The 25,342-nt window shown below is 41.8% G+C and overlaps 1 long non-coding RNA gene across 2 annotated transcripts; it reads right to left on the minus strand.

Annotated features, from left to right (window-relative positions):
• Positions 1-664: 664 nt before the first annotated feature.
• LOC137636614 (uncharacterized) lies at positions 665-25,297 on the minus strand. 2 transcript variants are annotated; one of them, XR_011043167.1, is made up of 3 exons: positions 24,877-25,297; positions 2,641-2,743; positions 665-1,831 (listed from the first exon to the last, which is right to left on the minus strand). It is a non-coding gene; the product is annotated as an uncharacterized lncRNA (long non-coding RNA). The 2 variants fall into 2 exon arrangements; XR_011043168.1 differs by having other exon boundaries at positions 2,539-2,743.
• Between the last annotated feature and the right edge of the window lie 45 nt (positions 25,298-25,342).

The raw sequence follows: 25,342 nt of genomic DNA on the forward strand, positions 1-25,342 counted from the left end.
CATCTATCCTCCTATCACCCAGAGCTTCCTTCACTCCATCCATCCACCTAAATTTGTAAACATGGGTAAATTGGAAACAATATAGCACATCTTAATCATAAATAACTGTTAGCAATGTTTTCTATAAGTGATATAGTGTACAGTATTTTGGTATTTTTGTTCTGGATGAAATGCAAAGTCAACTAATGACCTGTAAAAGGAATTTTGTTTTAATGAACCCGAAATGGCCGACATGAAAAATTAAGTGAACACCACAAACAATTAAAAAAAAACCTATTTCAAAAGATTTAGTGAATGTTGCATGCATATAGCTAGTTATCCCTTTTACCCCCATGGATGTACTGGTACGTCCTTGCAAAAAACTGCTTTCAACATATTTTTTTGCATATTTTTGTTAACTTTATGAGAAACTTCAGGCATTTTCAAAGAGAATGAGACCAACCTGACCTCTCTATGAGGAAAATTAAGGCTGTTAGAACAATTTGAAAAAAAATATATTGCAAAATGTGCTTGGAAAAAAAAATGCCTGGGGGTTAAGGGTTGGAAAGTTACAAATAGCCTGGGGGTAAAAGGGTTAAGGATCATACATATTCACATTTATTTTTCAATTTTGTCTATCGATCATTATGAGTTTTAAACTGAATTTTTATGGATAGCCATTCATGTACATACAGCTATATACAATTTATTCGCAACTGAAAGTAACGGAGAGGCACCAACTGAAAAAGTAAATTATAACTGAAAACTATCCACTCTTTATTTCTGCCAAAAAAGGGTTGAAAATGACTAAGCTAGTAAGGATTATTATTCAATAAATAGATTCTTGAATGGCTGAAAATTAGTTGAGACCTTGCCTAGACTATGACTGAATTTTAAAGTATATATAACAGTCACATGCAGTATGGAGGAATAATTGCTTGAGTTGAATGATAGTGTAAAAATCTTTTTGGGCTTAGGCCATGTCGTCCTGATGGAAGGTTCCTTCAGTAGCTTCCTTAGGGTATATATGACTGTCATATATACCCTAAGGAAGCTACTAAAGGAACCTTCCATCAGGACAACATGACTATCTCACCCAAAAATTTATATCTTCATGAAAAAAAAAATTATTCATAACTGTACCTAGCTGTCTGCTAAAGAAGGTGATGAATGCAAGAGTTGATGGGAGAAGTGCAAGAGGAAGGCCAAGGTTTGGGTGGATGGATGGTGTGAAGAAAGCTCTGGGTGATAGGAGGATAGATGTGAGAGAGGCAAGAGAGCGTGCTAGAAATAGGAATGAATAGCGAGCGATTGTGACGCAGTTCCGGTAGGCCCTGCTGCTTCCTCCGGTGCCTTAGATGACCGCGGAGGAAGCAGTAGTAGGGGATTCAGCATTATGAAGCTTCATCTGTGGTGGATAATGTGGGAGGTTGGGCTGTGGCACCCTAGCAGTACCAGCTGAACTCGGTTGAGTCCCTGGTTAGGCTGAAGGAACGTAGAGAGTTGAGGTCCCCTTTTTTGTTTTGTTTCATTGTTGATGTCGGCTACCCCCCAAAATTGGGGGAAGTGCCTTTGGTATATGGATGGATGGTACCTAAAAGATGACAAAACCAAAGTATAATTTGTCAAAAGGGGCTAGCTAGCATTATTTCTTTCTAAACACCACTAAGGGTTAGAAAAGTGTGATTTCTATATTAAAAAGATTTTTCGTGCATCTATGAATCTTGCATGGCTTGAAATTGAAGAAAGTTTTCTCTTGAGCACTTTCAAACAACAAGATTCTTGTCACATAATTCAGCAAGTGTCGACAAACTTGAAGGTGATAATTTACAGGCTGGGTTGGGGCAGCCACCTGAAAATTGCAACGAACGCAGTGAGTTTAGATGTAAAAAAAATTATGGCAATGATACTATAATCAGATGTCAATTATTTTGAAAATAACCATAACAGTAGACATTCAAAAAAGGGCTGAGCCCATCATATATTTTTCCCACACAAGAGTTGTGTAAGACTGGAAAAGTTCCAACTAATATTAAATTACAGTGACCCTACTATAATTAGGATACCCTTATCAATAATTTTAAAAATCAACTCTAGACTTAAAAACAGTACTGCACCCATCATATTTTTCCCAATACAAAAGTTGGTAAGAATGAAAAGTTCCAACTAATATTAAATTAATTCTAAGGTTAGTAATTTAAACAACTAAACCTCAGAGGCTGAAAAGGAAGGTTTGCCTAAGTCTTAAGACGACACTAATGTCTGATATAGAAATTGAGTTTAACTTTGCTTACACAATGCTAGGTTCAAATCTAATAACTTTGAGAATAACACAAGATTAAAAAGAATACAGTTTAAATTCAAGTCATGATGAGGGGGACAAGTAGGTGAACTCAAGGGACAGTTTAAGACCAAAAAAAGGCCCCATTTTAAATTGTAAATTTGGGATATGAGGTTCAACAATGGGGCCTGGGAGTACATTCATCACCCATGTATAGAGAAAGGTTAAAAATTAAGCATAGCTACTGGCCCAAGTAACGCACTGATGGTGATACCCACCTTAGTCGAGATTAAATTCTTTGGACATCCTTTCGTAAGGAGTTTCAAATACTGACTATAAAATAATAACTTCCAATACTCTGGTACATTTGCCATATTTACATCTTATCACATTGTTGATCTCCTTATAATGGCAATCAAGACGCGAGAAAGCTCTTCTTTACGGAAGCTGCGTACACAAATGCGCTATAGCCATAACGGTAACCTGCAAATAATTACAGTTTATCAGATTATGAAAAATTTATTAAAAATTTACTTAAGTGCAAATAAATGCTACAAACAGACAAATTTACTTGGTGCAATAAACCATCCCAAGACTATAATGCAAAATGCATAGATCTTTATTGGCTCTCTAAAAAGTCACCAATTTTGCGGGGTGTTACAGCAGTACACAGTGCTGAATCTAACACTTACATGGACCTTCACTCGTGTCGACATTTTTTTAAAGATTTATTTTGAAGTCTTTTTGACAGTATATTAACCCTTTTACCCCCAAAGGACGTACTGGTACGTTTCACAAAAGCCATCCCTTAACCCCCATGGACGTACCGGTACGTCCTTGCAAAAAAATGCTATAAAAATTATTTTTTTCATATTTTTGATAATTTTTTGAGAAAATTCGAGCATTTTCCAAGAGAATGGGACCAACTTGACCTCTCTATGACAAAAATTAAGGCTGTTAGAGCAATTTAAAAAAAATATACTGCAAAATGTGCTGGGAAAAAAATAAGGGTTGAAAATTTCCAAATAGCCTTGGGGTAAAAGGGTTAAGGACTCACATTGGTTCCAAAAATCATATTTTAGTATTATGGTATATATATATTAACATGAATTTAATATCTAAGAATGAAAATGTTGGAGATGAGATGGTGGGAACTGTTGGAGGAAGGGTTTTAGATACAGTAAGATATGATTTCGTGTAGGAGAAGTATTGTTGGAGGGAAGCTATGGTGAGACGAGAGCTGAGAGAAAAATATTTTCAAAGAATTTTAGTCAGAGAGAAATTTAATTTTGTTAAAAGAGAGCATTGGTATCATTAACTAGTTACATTTATTTAGATAGAGATTGGGGTTTTTTCTTCAAATATTTTGACTACAGTATAGGTGTAACAGCTGTTCTATAAAACTAGTCTAGAGGTCAGTCTGAAGCTAAAACTGCGTTATCACAGTACTGTATAAGTGAATGTATGTAACTGTACATGTGTACGAACAGAATGGAATCAAATATAAAACGAGTAGGAAGAGCAATCAGAGATTGTCAACATTTTACTCGAGCCTATGGACCAAGCTTTCCCTTTTACACAAGTTAACCTTGAATGAATCTACCGTATCAAATACCTGCAAAAACTTGATGGGTTTCTTCCTATCCGCTGTTCGCTGTTAACCCTGGATAGGTACGGTCCTCGGACACCCCTTTAAGGGTATACTCGGACGCGAACGACCCCGACGCCAAAAAAAATTCTTGAAAAATCAGTTTTTGCAGTAACCTCCTTTTTTCTTTTGCCAAAAAAAACTTCAATGAATGCTTAAAACAACTGTATAGATAAATACTACTCATCTGCAGAAAAACTATTTATTATAAATATTTTAAAAAATTAAGTAGAAAAAAAAAAAGACCTGACATAAAAATTCATAAAAAAAAGCTTATACATATATACACAAATCCTTTTAGGAATTGATTCTTGAATGTTTAGGACACATCTTGATGTATTTTGGATGAAGTCAGACCCATGGAGGTGAAGATCTGAAATGAGAAAAAAAGGGTAACTTTTTTTGGCCAAAAAAATTTGTCCAAATTTCATGAATTTTTTTGGGTACCCAAATGAAATAGGAAGTGGCTAATTTTTTTAGGGAATAAACATATGTTATCCTAAAATAGAAATATGTAAAAAAATCTTCATTATTTTGTAAATTACATTTATATCAGGGGCCATATCTAAAGGTAATTTTTTGAGTACTTAGAAATTCCGTAAAAAAATACATATATTTGATATATAATATGATATTTATGCAGGTAAAAATATACCAAAATATCACAAATTCTATAGGGAACAAGAATATATATAGATAGGGCAGCTTACGCTTCGGATATGTCCACAAAATGGCCGCCAACCACACTGACTCAGACTCCCTAATCTGCCACTTGAAATGTAGGAAGGGTATGTCAATTTCAAGGTGTTATTTACTAATCTAATTATTATTGGATATGCATAAAAATTGTATGGTGGGTTGCTGGATAATTGTCGATTATTTTACGAATATAAAATTAAAATTCTGACGCAAAAAAATTTTTTTGAAGGGAAATAAAATCGAAAAAAAAAATGTAAAACAATATTTTAGCTAAAAAAATTTGATGATATTCAATCAAAAAAAAAGTAAACAAAATTTTCCGACAAATAAACATCTAGAGGAATCATTACTCTGTGATAGTTCCTTAGTACGTAGTAATTTTGAAAGAATTGGGAAAAAACGAAAAAATGGCAATCACCGGAAAATCGAACACATACCTATATATACGCCATATCTGGCTAAAAAAAAGATAGGCATGGGTAGCCAGATCATCTAGAAACACTTTCCAACACTATAAAAATATAAGTTTTGCGACACTACTTGCCAATTCCTTACGGTAACATGACTAAGCAAAAAAATGCAAAACAAATAAAAAGGGGCACTCGAGGAAAAATGGCTAACATTCTAATATACGGCATTTCAGAAAAAAAAAATTCAGCCACGTGCTAGTCAAACCATCAAGGCACATTTTCCGACAAATAAACATATAAATGAATAATTACTCTGTGATAGTTCCTTAGTACGTAGTAATTTTGGAAGAAATGGGAAAAAACGAAAAAATGGCAATCACAGGAAAATCGAACACATACCTATATATACGCCATATCTGGCTAAAAAAAGAAGATAGGCATGGGTAGCCAGATCATCTAGAAACACTTTCCAACACTATAAAATTATAAGTTTTGCGACACTACTTGCCAATTCCTTACGGTAACATGACTAAGCAAAAAAATGCAAAACAAATAAAAAGGGGCACTCGTGGAAAAATGGCCATTCTAATATACGGCATTTCAGAAAAAAAAAATATCAGCCACGTGCTAGGCAAACCATCAAGGCATATTTTCCGACAAATAAACATATAAATGAAATATTACTCTGTGATAGTTCCTTAGTACGTAGTAATTTTGAAAGAAATGGGAAAAAATGAAAAAATGGCAATCACAGGAAAATCGAACACATACTTATATATACGCCATATCTGGCTAAAAAAAAAATAGGCATGGGTAGCCAGATCATCTAGAAACACTTTCCAACACTATAAAAATATAAGTTTTGCGACACTACTTGCCAATTCCTTACGGTAACATGACTAAGCAAAAAAATGCAAAACAAATAATAAGGGGCACTCGCGGAAAAATGCCCAACATTCTAATATACGGCATCTCAGATAAAAAAAAAGACATGCACGTGTTAGCCCAACCATCAAGGCACACTTTCTAACACATAAACATGAAAAAAAATCAATAATATACGGCAATTCCTTACTACGTAGTAAATTTTTACAAATATTGAAAAAAAACAGAAATTGGCAACCGCAGTTAAATACCCAATATACCAATAACTACGTCGTATCTGACAAATACAAAATCACGCATGGGTAGCCAGATCATCTAGACACACTTTCCAACACTAAAAAAGCAAAAGTTTTACGACACTATTTCGCAATATCTTACGGAAAAATGACTTGGCAAAAAAATGAAAAAAAAAGGAAAAAGGGACACTCGCGGTAAAATGCCCGACATTCTAATATACGACATCTCAGATAAAAAAAAAGACATGCACGTGTTAGCCCAACCATCAAGGCACACTTTCTAACACATAAACATGAAAAAAAAATGAATAATATACGGCAATTCCTTACTACGTAGTAATTTTTACAAATATTGAAAAAAAAACAGAAATTGGTAACCGCAGTTAAATACCCAATATACCAATAACTACGTCGTATCTGACAAAAACAAAGTCATGCATGGGTAGCCAGATCATCTAGACACACTTTCCAACACTAAACAAGCAAAAGTTTTACGACACTATTTGGCAATATCTTACGGAAAAATGACTTGGCAAAAAAATGAAAAAAAATGAAAAAGGGGCACTCGCGGTAAAATGGTCCTCGTGGTGATGAACGACATTTTAACTAAAAAAAAAAACATGCACATGGTAGCCAAACAATCCACCAAGACTTTCCACAACTGATAACCTATACAAGTTGCACCATTCTACGACAATTTCATAATACGTAATAACTTTGATAATTATGCAAACTACCCTAGAAGGGTAAACTCGGACGCGAACGACCCCGACGCGTCTCAGAAATCGGGGAAGGAGTACAGCTACAGCAATGCACATCTGGACACTACTAGAGCGTGTAGGGGAGACACCTCCTGCAGGTCGATCACCCACAAATTCAGTCACGGGGGTGAGTCACGTGAGAAAAACCTGTTTTTTTTGACGCTCGGGGTCGCAAACGACCCACCGTACCTATCCAGGGTTAAAATTTGAGAAGTCTGACATAACACTACTAAGACAAACATAAATAAACAGGTTATTTTATAACCTCGTCGGTGAAGGTAATTTGTATATGTGTATCTTTATTTTGGTCCATAGTACTCCAAACTCAACAGCTTCATCCTGACAATCAGCTTTAACCCTGGATAGGTACGGTGGGTCGTTTGCGACCCCGAGCGTCAAAAAAAAACAGGTTTTTCTCACGTGACTCACCCCTGTGACTGAATTTGTGGGTGATCGACCTGCAGGAGGTGTCTCCCCTACACGCTCTAGTAGTGTCCAGATGTGCATTGCTGTAGCTGTACTCCTTCCCCGATTTCTGAGACGCGTCGGGGTCGTTCGCGTCCGAGTTTACCCTTCTGAGGTAGTTTGCATAATTATCAAAGTTATTACGTATTATGAAATTGTCGTAGAATGGTGCAACTTGTATAGGTTATCAGTTGTGGAAAGTCTTGGTGGATTGTTTGGCTACCATGTGCATGTTTTTTTTTTAGTTAAAATGTCGTTCATTACCACGAGGACCATTTTACCGCGAGTGCCCCTTTTTCATTTTTTTTCATTTTTTTGCCAAGTCATTTTTCCGTAAGATATTGCCAAATAGTGTCGTAAAACTTTTGCTTGTTTAGTGTTGGAAAGTGTGTCTAGATGATCTGGCTACCCATGCATGACTTTGTTTTTGTCAGATACGACGTAGTTATTGGTATATTGGGTATTTAACTGCGGTTACCAATTTCTGTTTTTTTTTCAATATTTGTAAAAATTACTACGTAGTAAGGAATTGCCGTATATTATTCATTTTTTTTTCATGTTTATGTGTTAGAAAGTGTGCCTTGATGGTTGGGCTAACACGTGCATGTCTTTTTTTTTATCTGAGATGTCGTATATTAGAATGTCGGGCATTTTACCGCGAGTGTCGCTTTTTAATTTTTTTTAATTTTTTTGCCAAGTCATTTTTCCGTAAGATATTGCGAAATAGTGTCGTAAAACTTTTGCTTTTTTAATGTTGGAAAGTGTGTCTAGATGATCTGGCTACCCATGCGTGATTTTGTTTTTGTCAGATACGACGTAGTTATTGGTATATTGGGTATTTAACTGCGGTTGCCAATTTCTGTTTTTTTTTCAATATTTGTAAAAATTTACTACGTAGTAAGGAATTGCCGTATATTATTGATTTTTTTTTCATGTTTATGTGTTAGAAAGTGTGCCTTGATGGTTGGGCTAACACGTGCATGTCTTTTTTTTTTTATCTGAGATGCCGTATATTAGAATGTTGGGCATTTTTCCGCGAGTGCCCATTTTTATTTGTTTTGCATTTTTTTGCTTAGTCATGTTACCGTAAGGAATTGGCAAGTAGTGTCGCAAAACTTATATTTTTATAGTGTTGGAAAGTGTTTCTAGATGATCTGGCTACCCATGCCTATTTTTTTTTTAGCCAGATATGGCGTATATATAAGTATGTGTTCGATTTTCCTGTGATTGCCATTTTTTCGTTTTTTCCCATTTCTTTCAAAATTACTACGTACTAAGGAACTATCACAGAGTAATATTTCATTTATATGTTTATTTGTCGGAAAATATGCCTTGATGGTTTGCCTAGCACGTGGCTGAAATTTTTTTTTTCTGAAATGCCGTATATTAGAATGGCCATTTTTCCACGAGTGCCCCTTTTTATTTGTTTTGCATTTTTTTGCTTAGTCATGTTACCGTAAGGAATTGGCAAGTAGTGTCGCAAAACTTATATTTTTATAGTGTTGGAAAGTGTTTCTAGATGATCTGGCTACCCATGCCTATCTTTTTTTTAGCCAGATATGGCGTATATATAGGTATGTGTTCGATTTTCCGGTGATTGCCATTTTTTCGTTTTTTCCCAATTCTTTCAAAATTACTACGTACTAAGGAACTATCACAGAGTAATGATTCCTCTAGATGTTTATTTGTCGGAAAATTTTGTTTACTTTTTTTTTGATTGAATATCATCAAATTTTTTTAGCTAAAATATTGTTTTACATTTTTTTTTCGATTTTATTTCCCTTCAAACAAAATTTTTTGGGTCAGAATTTTAATTTTATAGTCGTAAAATAATCGACAATTATCCAGCAACCCACCATACAATTTTTATGCATATCCAATAATAATTAGATTAGTAAATAACACCTTGAAATTGACATACCCTTCCTACATTTCAAGTGGCAGATTAGGGAGTCTGAGTCAGTGTGGTTGGCGGCTATTTTGTGGACATATCCGAAGCGTAAGCTGCCCTATCTATATATATTCTTGTTCCCTATAGAATTTGTGATATTTTGGTATATTTTTACCTGCATAAATATCATATTATATATTAAATATATGTATTTTTTTACGAAATTTCCAAGTACTCAAAAAATTACCTTTAGATATGGCCCCTGATATAAATGTAATTTACAAAATAATGAAGATTTTTTTACATATTTCTATTTTAGGATAACATATGTTTATTCCCTAAAAAAATTAGCCACTTCCTATTTCATTTGGGTACCCAAAAAAATTCATGAAATTTGGACAATTTTTTTTGGCCAAAAAAAGTTACCCTTTTTTTCTCATTTCAGATCTTCACCTCCATGGGTCTGACTTCATCCAAAATACATCAAGATGTGTCCTAAACATTCAAGAATCAATTCCTAAAAGGATTTGTGTATATATGTATAAACTTTTTTTTTATGAATTTTTATGTCAGGTCTTTTTTTTTTCTACTTAATTTTTTAAAATATTTATAATAAATAGTTTTTCTGCAGATGAGTAGTATTTATCTTTACAGTTGTTTTAAGCATTCATTGAAGTTTTTTTTGGCAAAAGAAAAAAGGAGGTTACTGCAAAAACTGATTTTTCAAGAATTTTTTTTGGCGTCGGGGTCGTTCGCGTCCGAGTATACCCTTAAAGGGGTGTCCGAGGACCGTACCTATCCAGGGTTAAAAGGACCAAACAAAAACAGAATATACCATAAGTTACAACATTGCTATTGTATACTAACCCCCATGGAGGCACAAACAGTAACAGACTAGAGGGGGCCACTTATGCCATCCAACGAAGACCACCAACATTGCCTTTTATCTATTTTCAAGAATACAGAAAGGGAAAACATGGCGCTGCTCTCAACAGGGAAATATCTCACATGGAATGGAGTTTGAGAGGAAGGAGAATCAAGAAAGCAAAACCGACAAAGCATCAAGATGGTAACGGGGAAGAAACGTTAGCAGAAAAAGGGTGAATGACACGTGAAACAAATACAGCAGGTATCACTTTTATCACTACAAGAGACGCTTGTGGTTACGAAATCCAAATGTGCAGGGATCTTTGGGGTTAGAAAGATGTGGGAACATTACGCAAGAAGTAGACAAAGAAACAAATAATTTTGTGGTGCAAGAGCCACCCTTCAAAAGTGCGCGACATATCCGCTCCCTCAGATACAAAGCATTGCACCAAAGCAATAAAGTATTAAGCTACAAAAGCATGGACGAAATGAAAAGATTGCTAAACTAAACTAGTAAATGAGTACCTTATAACTCAACATAAAATCGTGAGTACTGTAGTGTAGTCTAAAGATCTCTTCTACTGTAAAGACTAAAATCTTATAAACAATAAGGAAGATCTTCTACAAAAATGCCTAAAAGGACTAAGATCAATATCCAAAGATCACAGTATCAATGAGAAGGCTGGGGGAATGCTATATGCTGTTCCCTGGGCTAGAAAAACAAACTTGAGGAAAAATGAATCAAAGAGACCATTAGTTATAGTAGTACATCATCATCATCATCTACCAAGGAAATTGAGGGGTAGCCGACCTCTAACAAATGAAACAAAAAAGGGGACCTTTCCTCTCTACGTTCCTCCCAGCCTGACAAGGGAGTCAACCGAATTCGGCTGTGTACTGCTAGGGGTGCCACAGCCCACCCTCCCCCGTTATCCACCACAGATGAAGCTTCATAACGCTGAATCCCCTACTGCTGCTACCTCCGAAGTCAGAGTAGTATATACATAAAGGCAAAAGGACGGATGAAAAAGCAAAGGAAAATTTATAGATTAAGATCTACTTAATAGAAATTTCAGCAGTAAATATATCCAGTCGTGGCGATAAAGCGATAACCAGAAGCACTTTAATTTCTCGGAATGTTACACCACGGTTAATGTCCTTAGCATTAGGGGCCAAAGCAAAGTCTATGCATCGGTAAGATCGATGGAGGTGGTGACGGCCCCACAGGGAAGCAAGGTTCGCACCTGCGAGACGGTAAGCATGTGAAACCTGTCGCATTGAATGGACAAGTTTAGTCGAGACAGATCGAGGATGACCCTTCGGCTGTCGGAGTCTTTCTTCGGAACGCTGAATAAGCGACCTTGAAACTTCAGATATTTCGTTTCCTTGATCGCGTTCTTGCGAAGAAGATCTTGGGTAAACAGAAGTAGGTCCAGTGTCGAGGGTTGATGGAATTTGTTCGGTGGGGGAGGCCCTTCTATCCAACTCCACCCCAGGCCCTTGGAGATTATGCTGAAGGCCCAAGGACTGAACCTCCAGCGACTCCGGAACATATAAAGTCTCCCTCCTACCTGAAGACCGTCAGTAGTTGGGGGTTTTACCGCCTCGGCCACCACGTGACCCTTTTCCACGGGAGAAATATCTCCCTTTGCTTCTGTTCTGAAAAGAACCCCTCGGACCGGGACCCCTGCCTCGTTGGTATCCTTGGGAGGAAAACCGGGACTCATAAACCGGGTTATAAACAGGAGAGGTAAACGAGTTCGAGGCCACTTGGCTTTCAGGGACGAGGACATACTTCACTTGGGGCTGAGACTTGGAGGTAGAGGGTTGGATGCCCCGAGAGACCGGGGCCGACTGGACTACTTGAAGAGGTTGGCGGAATTGAGTAGAGCTATAAGGGCGTAGCCTCTTTCTGCCCCGGGAGTGAATGCTCGATTGTTCGAACTTCCGTTTGGGAGTGAGACCCCAACGGACTTTGAGGCTCTGGTTCACTCTGGCAGCTTCGCTCAATACCGAGTTGACCATGTCCTCTGGGAATAGGTCCGGACCCCAAGCAGAGGCTTTAATGAGCTTATTTGGCTCATGGCGGATAGTAGCTTCTGATAAGACATGCCTACGGCAACGTCTTTTGGCCACCAAGAAGTCGTAGCAATCTGCTAACAAAGATTGCAGGGTGGCTTTAGTCATAACTTTAAAGGAGTGTTCTTCGTCATAGGTAAGAGAAAACATCTCCGCCATAGTCGAGACGTTGAGGCTCCGGCTAAACCTAGACCGGGACTCGAACTCAAGTCGGATTAAGGTTTCAGGTAGTCTTGGGAGGCGTTCACTGAATTGCGTCGATGCACAGTCAGCGGATAGCTTACCAGAAGTGAATGTCGATTGAATGTTGAGCCAACATTCATTATCTGATGGGAACAGCAGAGATGTAGGATCTGTCTCCCGGAGTTGTGGCAAAGGTTTATCTTCGTTCACTGCCTGAAGGGCTAATTCAACCATTTTGTTAACACAAGGAGTGGGGGTCTGTTCGTCCACAAGAAACATGGTGTAAGTACTCTTGTGGGGGGTCAGCATGGTGTTTGTACAACCCCACTCATTCAAGGTTCTAACCCAAACAGACTGAGCCTGTTCCTTCGGAAAGATAACGGTCTCTTTAGGGACCTTATCTAGCCGGACAAGAGCCTCTTCCGTAAGCCGGGCGAAGCCGGGGAAAGGAAATTGAGGGCCGGGAGGGAAGAACTCAAAATCTTCAATGGGCCGGGTCCCAAAACCCTCGATGGTCAACATTCCGTCCGTGAAAGGACAGTGGAGCGCCATTTTCCACGGGTTGTTCTTCGTGAAGGGTGGAAGTTTTGAGGCGTCTGGGATGAGGAACTGCTGTTGTTGAGGCAGTCCACCTTCCAGGGTATCTAGTCTTCTGGTGACGGAAGAAAGTATAGAGGTAATCTGCTCTGTAACGACCCTCGTCATCATATTGGGGAGGGCCACCGGGTCGAAGTTGGTCGTGGTAATTAAGGGGGATGACTGCACTCCCGGGTCCTGAGACATAGGGGCAGTTCTAGTCGAGCCGCTAGGAGCTCCGGGGAGGGGAGCCTCCTTGGGCTTCGATGATCCAGGTAGTGTAGGATTCTTACGAGTCCTCACCAAAGGTCTCTTCTGAGATTTGACCTTGGGAGGGACCGAGAGCGATCTCGGGGAGGATTCGCGGTTCCCTTCAAAACCTAGAAAGGAAGAATTATTAGAAGTTGAAGAAAAAGAGGGACTAAGAAGAGAGGTCTTAGCGCCAGAGCCACCTGCCTCACTTACCACCCTACCTGTTTCTGGTTCGTCGAAAACCATGGGCTCTATGTCTAAGTTCAGAGCCGTAACATTGTCTTCAATGGGGTCCGGGTCGTCAGGGATGTCTGTATCCTGGACGAGATTGAGTTCTACGGTTTCCGCAATGTCGGCAATTATAGGAGCTGCCACTTGCCTAGGCACTGCTGCCGAAGATTTCGCGTTCGGGTAGATAAGACTACAATAATCTTCTGAGAGGACGTAGGGCTTCCTGGCCTTTACGTTACGGGCGAAGCCGCCTACCCACAATTTCAAAGTGGCCCTTGCTGAAGTTTTAACCGCCTGGGAACTCTGAAAGGACGGGGATAAGGTTAGCAAACCCGAGGGACAAAATGATGAATGAACCCGAAGATTCATAACAGAAGTCAATGAGTATGTATCATATTGATGCCGCCCAGTGAAGGGAGTGTAAATACAAAAATGGCTGAAAGAGGCTCACCGAATCTGAAGCGAGGGTGGAGATAAGGTCATAACAGATAAGGCAGTTGTCAGGGTGCCATACCACAATATCGTCCATCTGGATCCCACAGTCCGCGTGGGACCGACAGACAGCATGTCCGCAAGGCTGGTTAAGGACGGCCGCGCAGGCTGTCATCCGGCAACGGACCACCTGTAAAAGGAATAGTCCGTGAGCATCTACTAGTTTCTCTATAAGGGGTCCCGGAGGGTCCGGGACCTGCCAGTTAATAAAATAAATGTATAGCCTTAGATTAAACATGCAGAGAACTGAGACTATTCCAAGAGCAATCCGGCAGAGCCGGGGATGAAAAGGGATGCAAAAAACCGTGATGAATATATAATCATAACTAGTTCCGGGGCCCCCGGGGCCGGGGAACAGGGTTGGTAAGTAAACTTAAAGTAACTTAAAGTAAACTTAAAGTAACTAAGATACATCCTTAAAATACATAAATAGAGAACGCCAATTATGATCTGAAACTAATGTCTGTAATGAATAGGGCTCCCGGAGGGAGGATATTAATCAAAACCGTGTCAGTGTCAACCGATTGTAGTTAAGAGCCCGGCGGCTCCGATGTCTGATGACGGGAGGGTACAACGGGAGAGCGCGGGGGGAGCCAATGGAACCCCCACTACCCTACCGGAGGTACCGGGACAAAGGTAATGATTCATGTAGAATATAATATAATGATATGGGATATTAATAAGTCCTATACGGACGAAAATAGCAGGAGGTACCGTAGGTGGGGACACTCCTAATATAAGTGCTCATTCTAACAACCGTAGCTAAAAGCAAGGTTACACCAAGGTGCAGTTACACCGACTAATCACGTGTGATAGTCCCGGTGGTCTCGGCCCTCCCCCTCCCCGACCAATGGCCAATCGGGGCGACGGGAGGGGGGGAGACGAGACCGCCCGGTATGAATGAATGAGACTAAGTCATACCCCGTTGGTATACTCAGTCCTCAATATGTCGGAAAGTTGAGGGAAGACTGAGGAACAAGCATATTTGACCCGTATGTCATAACCAACAACCATCGAGTGAGAGGAAGGGTGTACACTGGAGGGGGGGGATGGAATAGCCTCCCCAACTTGTGGGAGGGGGGTTAATGGTACCGGGGAATCGCCAGTGCGTAGTGGTAGACAGGGCTACCTACTGGAGATCCCCTCAATATGACATGAAAATCCCAAAAATATGATCATAACGGAGTAAAGCAATAAATATAAAATCAGTGCACAAATACATAAAAATAATTAATGAATTAAAAGCGAAATCACGTAAGTAAGGTTAGGCATGCAGAAAAAATATAGCGAGAGGGGGACTCGGGCGAGTGGTAAGGGAGGAGCATGACGCCATCAGGAGATGGAAAGCAGGGGTACCAACCTAGTTACTGAAGCGGTAGAACGAACAGTAAAAAACAACAAAATACGCGAGAGTCCCACTCGAACCAAACGTAAAACTAGGTGGAGCGTAATAAAACAAAAAGGTTTAATAATAATAAGTGAGATGGTCGATATTAACGCTCCTAGAAGTAGCGAAACAATCTCAATGGTGACGCTATCCACCAACATGCACGAATGCAGGCATACCAACATAACCTACTCCTGATGAAACGCTAACACCGATATCATAGGATAACATAAAATAAATGCTATATGAAAGCATAAAGTCGGTGTACTATATGATTAAAAGGAAAAACTCCTAAAGGTTCGAACGAATATAATGACGGACGAACTAACGAGACAAAGGGCAGAGGCGAAAGTAAGAACGGGGACGCCGCTCATATATAAACACTTCTCAATAATAAAAACAAAGTTTACCCTGCCCAATCTCGCTAAAACTCATGGATAAAGTACTTAACTTCGATGGGGTATCTTGGGAATCGGCCATCGAGAGAAAGTTGATGATAAATCCAATGGAAAACACGAGAAAAAAAATACGTTGGACTTGCATGAATCAGGTGCTTGAAAGGAGTGATGGGCAAGCGTGGGTTGAGTTAGTAGTACTGGTCTGCGAGGCAGAGGAGGTTGAACTGCACCTCACTATTGAGGGATTTCGAAGAGGAGAAATCTAAATGGTACGAGACCTCTGGTATTTCGCCCCAGTCTATACCGACACCATTAGGTGAGCGAGCTAGTTCAACCTAGCATTCCTTTACATTTTTTCTCTGGTAATATTAGCAGTTATATTCCTTTGAAATGGTGCATAAGGAGCATTTCACTGGGCGGCACAGGGATTGAGCCCAGAAAAAGGGTATTTCATTAGGTACATGTAATGTAATAGCCACAATACAGTTACTAAATTCTTTTCTTACTATTGTACCCACAAAAATATGTAAATGAGGCCTATAAATACAAAAATATAGATTAGAAATCTCAGCATTTTCTTTGATATAAGTCTCTTGCAAAATAAAAATTCTCTACAAGCACATATTTAAACCTTATCACACATACCATCCTGAAACATGTTTATTTTCAACTGATTCAAGTTCAGGCAGTTTTTTTAATAACCCTCCTAGGTAGTGTTCCCCCTTAAAGAATTTATGGCGCATAGCCAACCAAAGTGAACTTTTAGATATCAAAAGGACATAATAAAATCAATACAAATTTCAAAAGAAACTTGAACTTTTCCTAGCTACGCAAACATGAGTCCTTTAAAATAGGATATGTCTTCAACTTTACTGGAACAGCCGTTAACAAGGTAGTTATCGACAAGTGGACCTCATTAAAAAACAGGTGGTATGCGTGGGCGAATAGCTTTTCCCACCTGTTGGTTAGACTTTTTGTCTTTTAGAATAGGTAGACTCACTAATTGGTGGGCAGGAAGTTCCCTTAAAACCAAACTGATTGGTTATTTTTCCTCCCTGGAGGCGTCGGTCTGTTCTAGATGATAGCAAGGGAGAAGACTCCCCCTTATTATTTGCCCATCATGAGGAATCCTTTCCCCTGAAAGGGATAGCAGTATGGGCATGTGATGTTCAATGGGTAGGTACATAATCAGCTACCCTCCCTCTTGTCAAGGGAGGACAAGGGAGATACTTCATTAGATTCTAAGAATAGAGCTCGGAAGGAATAGTACAATACCTGCATCGAGTCACGGCTTGACTGCTTCATCCCCGAGAGAGGGAAAAGAAAGACTATTATGCATTACTATAGAGAATATGATTCCTATCGTGACGGTCACCATCAACGTTATTATCATTATTAAGATTGTTAAAATTATCATCACTATCGTTGTTATCAAAATATTAAAATGATTAAAACAAAAGAAAATATTATCGTCGTCGTCATCTGTGGGGGAGCTGAGATAACTACATAACTAATTGAACAGCCAGTACAGGACCATGAACTAAAGTGTTGTGGCGGGATGTAAACAAAAACAAACCCCCACACCCTTAATCACTCAGACAAACAAATTGTCTCACAACACAAACTTTCCCCTGACTTTTACGTCAACTGGACTATTGCAGAGAGGGAACAGTAAAACAAAACATAACCTTAAAACTATATTGCTTACAAATTAAACACAACCAAAATATCACACATCACTAAACATAGACTTGACACTAAAACAGACAAAAATAACAACAGTTTATTTTATATATATGGTATAACGGTGCGTGTGGGTACACAGAACTCACCAATAATCAGAAAACAATATCCCTTTTCTAACCCAACACCAACAGTCCACACACAGTACCAAAAACACACTTAAAAACTAAAATAAAACCCTAAACACTAAGCTTTCAACCATATGCCATAAAGCAGCAACAATTAATCACACCAACATAAGCGAAAACACTTAAGTATTAAATATATAAGTGTGAGTGGTCACTGTCGTCCACATACGCATAACATCCCTAGCCCACTGCGACAACTTCCTGGCAAAGAGTATTACCCTACGGCCAATTCCACTGTGTAATCGCTTAACTTTATACTCTCAGAATATCATATCCATATCCACGCCAAACCAGTGTCGTCATCATCATCATCCGGAACTTATATTAAGCTTGGCCATCAAGAGTTATCCAAAAGCGGTCTACAGTGAACCCTCGTTTATTGCGGCAGATAGGTTCCAGACCCGGCCGCGATAGGTGAAAATCCGCGAAGTATTGACACCATATTTACCTATTTATTTAACATGTATATTCACTTTTAAAACCTTCCCTTGTACGTAGTACTGTTAACAAACTACCCTTTAATGTACAGAACACTTAATGCATGTACTACAGTACCCTAAACTAAAACAGGCACAAATATTAAAGGCGATTTTATATCATGCGTTTCCTAAACACGCCAAAAAGCACGATAAAAAATGGCAACCAATGTTTTGTTTACGTTTCTCTGATCATAATGAAGAAACAAACGCATTTACTGTACACATCTGTGTATAGGTTAGTTTTTGCATCGATTATATTGATTATTCAGTACAGTATGTTTATTTTGTTATTACCAATATGTATATATATATGGGTTATGAAAAAAATCTGCGAAGTGGTGAATCCGTGATGGTCGAACCGCGAAGTAGCGAGGGTTCACTGTATATCTAAATCAACAAATGATCAAACGTACGGGGTCGTCATCAATCTATCTATAATTGTGCGGAAGGCAACCAACAGCCCATGGACAAACAAAAACTCCAAAGGAGTCCAAAGGAGAAATTACGTCCTGCAAATAAAAAAAAGAAAAACTTACAAACACTCCCAGCTAACTGAACTATCGCACTATAATCAAAGATAAATAATAAACTTTTTATCATTCACGATCGCGACCAACAAAGATAAATGAAAACACTGTACTTACAATAATACAAAAATCACTTCCAAGGCGGCTGGTTGATGAAAAAAATAATGATATTCCAGCATTCAGGATACAACCGACTCCTGCTACCGTCAAATAAAAATTGCATTCGCCCAAGACATTCATCACCGCCCTAACCTTGCTAAAAAATGTAAACAAACAACCTCAATTATACCAACAGTTTTTCCCACTACAAACAATCATTACACTAAATACCCCTCGTTCGGTGGCGCGCACCGCAGACACACACACACGCAAACACATGCATACTCGCACCCGCTCTCTCTCTCTCTCTCTCTCTGTCTGTCTCTCTCTCGCGCACGTGCGCGATTTGGCAAAACCAAAGCAAATAAAATTAATCCTCCACAGTGTCTAGAGATCTGTGGACTCCTTAAACCTTTTACCTCGGGCGAACGAGACAAGTACGTTCGATAGTCTGTACTCGTGTAGGAACAAACCACAGCAAGGACAAAGGAGAAAAGGAGTAAATAGAAGGGGCAAGTTAATAAACAATAGGACTCATCCTTGCCTAATAAAGCATAATTTTATGGTTGTTAATACTGTATGCATATTGTCCAAATTTCTTGTAAAAATTATGAATTTCAAAATTTGTATTTTTCCTAGCTATAAAAACCTACAGCTCTTTTCATAGGAGTATTTATTTTGGAGGAACTGAAACTAGAGTTTAAAACTTTTGCAAGGTGTTACTACCCTACGCTAGTTAACGGATGGGGGAGTAGTTGGGTAGTCTAGCCACCCCGCTCACACCAGCACAAGGGACTGACTGTCGCTTTGCCGTTGCGGCAGGACTTCTCAAGGGTAGACGATGGCAGACCCAGTATGTGTACAGAGCTCCAGGTTTATATACCAAGGAGAAATAAAAATGATTTCCAAAATTGTCATTGGTTCCACCACAACACAAAAATCTTCCGCTCTTCACAACTTGCAGGTAGTGGACGATGAATGTTACTTGTTTCCCACACGCCAACTAGCAAGACCTGTGTCACAGAAATTTTTACAAATGCCAGGGATGTACATAGACTTGACATCGTGTGCACAGGGACATCGATCAGAAGTGAGAGGTCATTTGGAATGGCCTTTTCGATGACCTGTCTGATCCAGAAAGAAACTAAACATCTCATGATCTTCCTTTGGGTTCTTCCTGTGCTTACAAAGAACCCGCTGATCTGACGATGGGTTTTTTGCCGTTCTTTTTACGTATTTCCTCAGTACTCTCACATAGCCGAGTAATCATTGATTAGGCTCATTTGCTACCCACCGGGGACTCTCATTCCAGAAGGGCCCGAATCTAGGATCCGTTACAGCCGGATTTTGAGTCGTGGCTATAAACAGGGATGAAGCTGTGTCATTTTTACTCCCATACATGCAGCTCACTGACTCTCCTGCCAGAGGACAGAATCTAGAAGGAAGACAGTCTCAGTCAGAGGCGAGACGAAGAGGCCCATAAAAGGCTGTTTTCAGAGAACGTAAGACTTTGACAACGTTCCACGGAGGTGGGGGTTTGACTTCCGAGTGAGGGAACGTGCGCTCAAAGTTCCGTATGATGACGGAAAATTCCATCAAGAAGGAAATGTTAATTCCGTTCAGCTTAAAGACTTCCAAGTGAGGGAACGTGCGCTCAAAGTTCCGTATGATGACGGAAAATTCCATCCAGAAGGAAATGTTAATTCCGTTTAGCTTAAAGACTTCCGAGTGAGGGCAGGCGCACTCAAAATTCTGTGCGAGGAGAGAGAATTTGGTCAAGAAGGGAATGTTACCTACATTCAGCTTGAAGACTAGCTTCAAGGACTTTCACCGCCGACACCAAACAGTTTTCCTACCTGATATTTAAAAAGAATTCTACTCTGCTATTGTTGGTCTAAAGGCACTGTATGTAGAGATACTCTGTCCAAGACACCCAACACAAACAACTCATTACTTTGCCTGATAGATTGTGGAAGAACACTACTGGAGATAACCTGGCATGTGCTTCGCAACTGGCTTCAAAAAGTCTCTCTTTGCGAGCAGCTATTGGATAATCCCAGGATGTGAGGTCAAAGCGATTATATCGCTCGATGGAAACTTTACATGTGGTTGTCCGAGTATTTCGGGAAGAGGAGGGATCTCACTTGGGGCATCTGTGAGCAGTTATATAAGATCAGGGAACCATCACTTGATCTTGCGATGCCCTAACTTGTTCGATAGCCTCCTTACTAGACAGAAGGGAAGGAACGCAAAGACGTCTATTCTGTCCCGTGACTTTGAAAAGCGTCTTGTCAGAACGCCCGGGGATCTGGTACTGAAGATTCAGAACTATAAAAAAAAATCAGTCGTATAGTAAAATTTAACACCAATGATCCCTATCTGTGATACTTGCCTTCAAAATGTTAGAACCACGTAAGAACCTATTTTCTCCCATCAGATGTGTCTTCTCAAAACATCCATCTCTCTTGTTGGAGAACCCGTTGGGTAGATGGAATAGAATAAGAAATTCTAAAGGCATTTTTCCTTTCAAAGCGACAACGAACACCATCATCTGCAAAAGCCTGCTGTAGAATCCTGGGGATGGTTCCTAGACGGGCTGTAGAGCTCCCTTGCTCAACATGGCTGCCACTTCCCCTTACAGGGCTGCTCTCTTCTCGGTGTCCTTGGGTGCCAACCATTCTGCTTGATGTTCGGGGATCAGAGGGGGCGGTTCTGACAGGAAGAGAATTCTGTATCTCTCCCTGAGGACTGTCACCGTCCAGGGATCCGCACCGTTGTCTCACCATGCTTGCCAATAATGTTTGAGGCATCCCCCGACCTGAGGCGTGGGGGGCCCCTCTCCCTATCTCCTTCTGGGGAGACGGTTAGAACGGCCTCTCCTTGAGCCGGAACATTTAGGTCTACAGGAGGCCTGGGCTGGGGCACCGCTCCTGCGGGAGGGCCGTGGGGATTGATGCAAGGAAGGGGAGGCGGCCTCCTGCCTAGCCGGAGGCACGGGCGGGTAGGCCCCGTCCGCCGATGATCTCCTGTGTGAGGGCCGCCTTGTTGCCGGCTGCCTGGGCTCAGACGAGCTTCAATTTTCCCACTCTTTCTAGCGTCTCCGCCACCGCCTGAAGGGTGAACACGGTCTCGCCCCAGACCGGGGCATTCCTCAGGAATTTAGCTTCCCGCTCAGGGAGTCTACGGGGAAGTCTGTTCAGCACTGTGTCCCTCCTCCTCAGAACCAAGTTCGCTGTCTGGGTAAGGGACTGGAAGGTGAGAAACTTCATCCCCGTCCCCCCCCCCTAACGGATCAGTTCTTGTAAGAGGGCCTGGTTCTCTGGGACCGATAGGTCGTGCGCCAGTTGAAATCCTGCTAAGGTGCACGCCCACCAGTCCAGCCACGAGGTCACGTTAACTATGTCCTGAGCGGTGTCCTCCATCATGGCGGCCTCTGCTTGAGAGAAAACCACTGGTGCATTAAGGCTCCGCTCATCTGTGTTGCCCTGATTTAGGGTAGTGATGGCTTCTTCCATTGTGCGGGGCCCTGAGAGCCGCCCGTCTGGCACATAAAATTTCTTTTGGGTCTTCAGTCCCGGTAGGAGCTTAAAGGAACCATGGGCTCTCAGGGAGTTCTTAGGGCCCGACACAAACTGATCAACGTGCTCCATCCCCAGGGCAACGTCAGGCGTTAGGGTCAGGGATGGCTTCTGTTGTACAGGATTGTCAACAATCCTGCCCAGACATAACAGCCAAGCTTGTTCCGAAGACGGCTGTGGTTCGTCCAGCCTATGGTGGTGGGGAATGAGGGGCAGAATTTTTCTGTACGAAGGCTCCTCGTCCGGGGAGCACTTGCCGGTGTCTAGCAACTCCTCCACTACTTGCACTCCGTGTCAGAAGCATCTTCGAAGACGGAGAGATCCATGGGCGCGGAGGTATCCCTTCCCTCTTGACGGGTTGGTGGAGCGGCTATCTCCGTCACGGCTGGAGCCGCCGGGGTGGGGGTAGCGTCATGGGTCTACCCCCTCCAGGGGAGAACCGAATGGAGCTGCTTGAAGGTCGCGATAGCGGCAGGTTCCGTAACTTGGACGGAGCTGGTGCGACGAAGCGGCTGGGGGCCGAGCTTCTGGGAGCGGATGGAGCCGATGATTTGCCAGGCAAGGGAAAGTGTGCCAATGACTGCACCCGACAGGCGGGCGGAGCCGAATAGACACTGGGCAAGGTCGCGGAAGCGGCTCCAGCGGCCACCGAGGCAGGCACTGGTGCGTCAGCCGTCCTGCTCGACCCGCGAGGGTGAAAAGCCACTCTTACAAACCTCCCCCTTGGGAACTCTTCTTCTTACTCCTTCTCCTCGAGGACTTCGCCTTCTTCCTCGCTGGGCTTGCGTGGGAGCTAGCCCTCCTTCTTCTGGACCTCTTCCTCTTCTTCCTGGTGTCCCTGTCGCTGGAGTCCTCCTCCAATGAAAGTTGGAGGTCGAGGAGCTGTCCAAGGAGGAAGACGAGGCGGAGGAGCTGTCGGAATCTTCTGTCTCTACCACAAGCCTTCTAGGGGCCCTCGGTCTGGATACCGGGGTCAAGGGCTCTATAAAGTCTGGAGGAAGCGTTGCTGAGGGCGCCGGGGGCGTGCGAATAGCGGCTCGAGAGGCAAACCAGCCCTCAAACTCCTCTTCCTGCCGCATGGGGGACCTGAAGGGCATCCTAGGCGCTGTCCAAACAAAGGAGTCGGGGTCCGAAGAACACGTGGTCCTCCTTTCTTTGTCCCGACCGCCCCTGGAACCCGCTGAACCTGAAAAACACTGCCATTGGGGGGGGGGGGTAGGAGGTGTTTCGGGCTTCCCCCACACCAGGCCTTCACTTGAGATGGGTCCTGCGGGCACCAGGACTTCGTCCACAACACATACTTCCGCCACACTAGCAGACCTCCCACCCGTCTGCGTAGGCCCCACATTAACAGAATCCCCGATATCAGACTCATGGGGACCGGCAATGGGCTGTTTCCCCGCAACGGACTTACCTCGTCCCCTACTCTGGGTAGGGCAAGGTGAAGGAGAACCTCTCTCTCCGAAGGCGCTGAGGGCGACGTCAACGGCGAGATGAGACCCGCCTTCTTGGGAGATCATTTGGGCGCCTTTTTCTTCTTAGTGGCAAACAGGGTCCACTGAAGCTCTGGCCAGGACTCGCACTCCGGGCACGTGGAGGAAGGGGAGCACTTATTTCCTCGACACGAGGCGCACAGCGTGTGTGGGTTGACATCTGGCCTAGAAAACCAGGCCCCTCAAGACTTAACAGCTTGGGGCCCGGGACGACGCTGGGATTCCATAATAAGGAAACGCGGACACAAAAGCAACACAAGAACACAAGGGAAAGGGTAAAGAACACAAAGGGAACACGTGGTGCACAAGGGATGAGGAACAAAGTAACACGTGGAACATAAAGTGGATCGGACGGGATAAGTGAGAGAGAGCGGCGAGATGATATCTACGCTGCGACCAGACGCTTACTGACCACTCAGACCTAGCAGCGCTGCCTCGTGCGCTGACCCCGGGTCGCCCCGGGGCGAGTATCCTTCCGCCCTAGAGCGCCCCATTAAGGTAACGGAGAGAGGGGGGGAACTACGCAAAATTCTTGGTCGGTTAATGAGGAGATCCCAGATCCTCCTAAGAAAGTAGTTCGAGGTAAGTACTCCGTGTTGGAACAAAGAATATTTCATTAAGGACAAGTAATGTAATAGCTACTATACTGTATCTAAATTATTTTCTCCCTACAATACCCACAGAGATATATACTTAATGCCCTATAAAAACAAATATAAATACATTTGAAATCACCCCATTTTCTTTGATCCAAAAGTCTCTTGCACAGCAAAATAAAACTTCTCCGCAAAAAATACATTTGAACCCTATTATATACCATCCTGAAACATTTTTTTTTAAACTGATTCAAGTTCAGGCACTTTTTTTTAATAACCCCTTCCAGATAGTGTTCCTCTCATTAGACTCGACTTTTGAAGTTTGACTCGGGACTGAGAAGACATGACTCGCTAATTGATGGACAGGAAGTTCCCCTAGAACTGAACTGATTTGTTATTTTTCTCCCTAGAGGTATCAGTCTGTTCTAGATGAGAGCAAAGAAGATGGCTGTTGGTCTAGAGGAACTGTGTGGATAGATACTCCGTCCACGACACCCACCACAAACAACTTACCACTTCGCCTGATACACTAGAGCAGATGACTCATGGAGCTATCCTGCCGTGTGCTTCGCATCTGGCTTCGAAAAGCCTCTCTTTGCAAGAAGCTGCTGGATGATCTCCAGATGCGAGGTCGTAGCGATAGTATCACTCAATGGAAAATCTTCACGGGTGGTCGGGAAGTGGAGGGAGCTCCATTGGGGCCTCTGTGAGCAGTTGTACAAGATCTGGGAATCATTCTGCATGTTGCCGAAGCAGAGCTATGAAGATCATCGCTCGATCTTGCAATGCCCTAAACTTATCTGATAGCCTCCTTACTGGGCAGAAGGGGAAGAACGCATAGATACCCTTTCTGTCCCGTGATGTTGAAAAGTGTCCTGCCTGGACGCACGGGCGTTTTTCCTTTCAAAGCAACGACGTACACCATTATCTGCAAAAGAATATTTCATTAAGTACAAATAATGTAATAGCTACTATACTG

Source organism: Palaemon carinicauda, unplaced genomic scaffold (assembly GCF_036898095.1).
Source record: "Palaemon carinicauda isolate YSFRI2023 unplaced genomic scaffold, ASM3689809v2 scaffold340, whole genome shotgun sequence".
Lineage (NCBI taxonomy): Eukaryota > Metazoa > Arthropoda > Malacostraca > Decapoda > Palaemonidae > Palaemon > Palaemon carinicauda.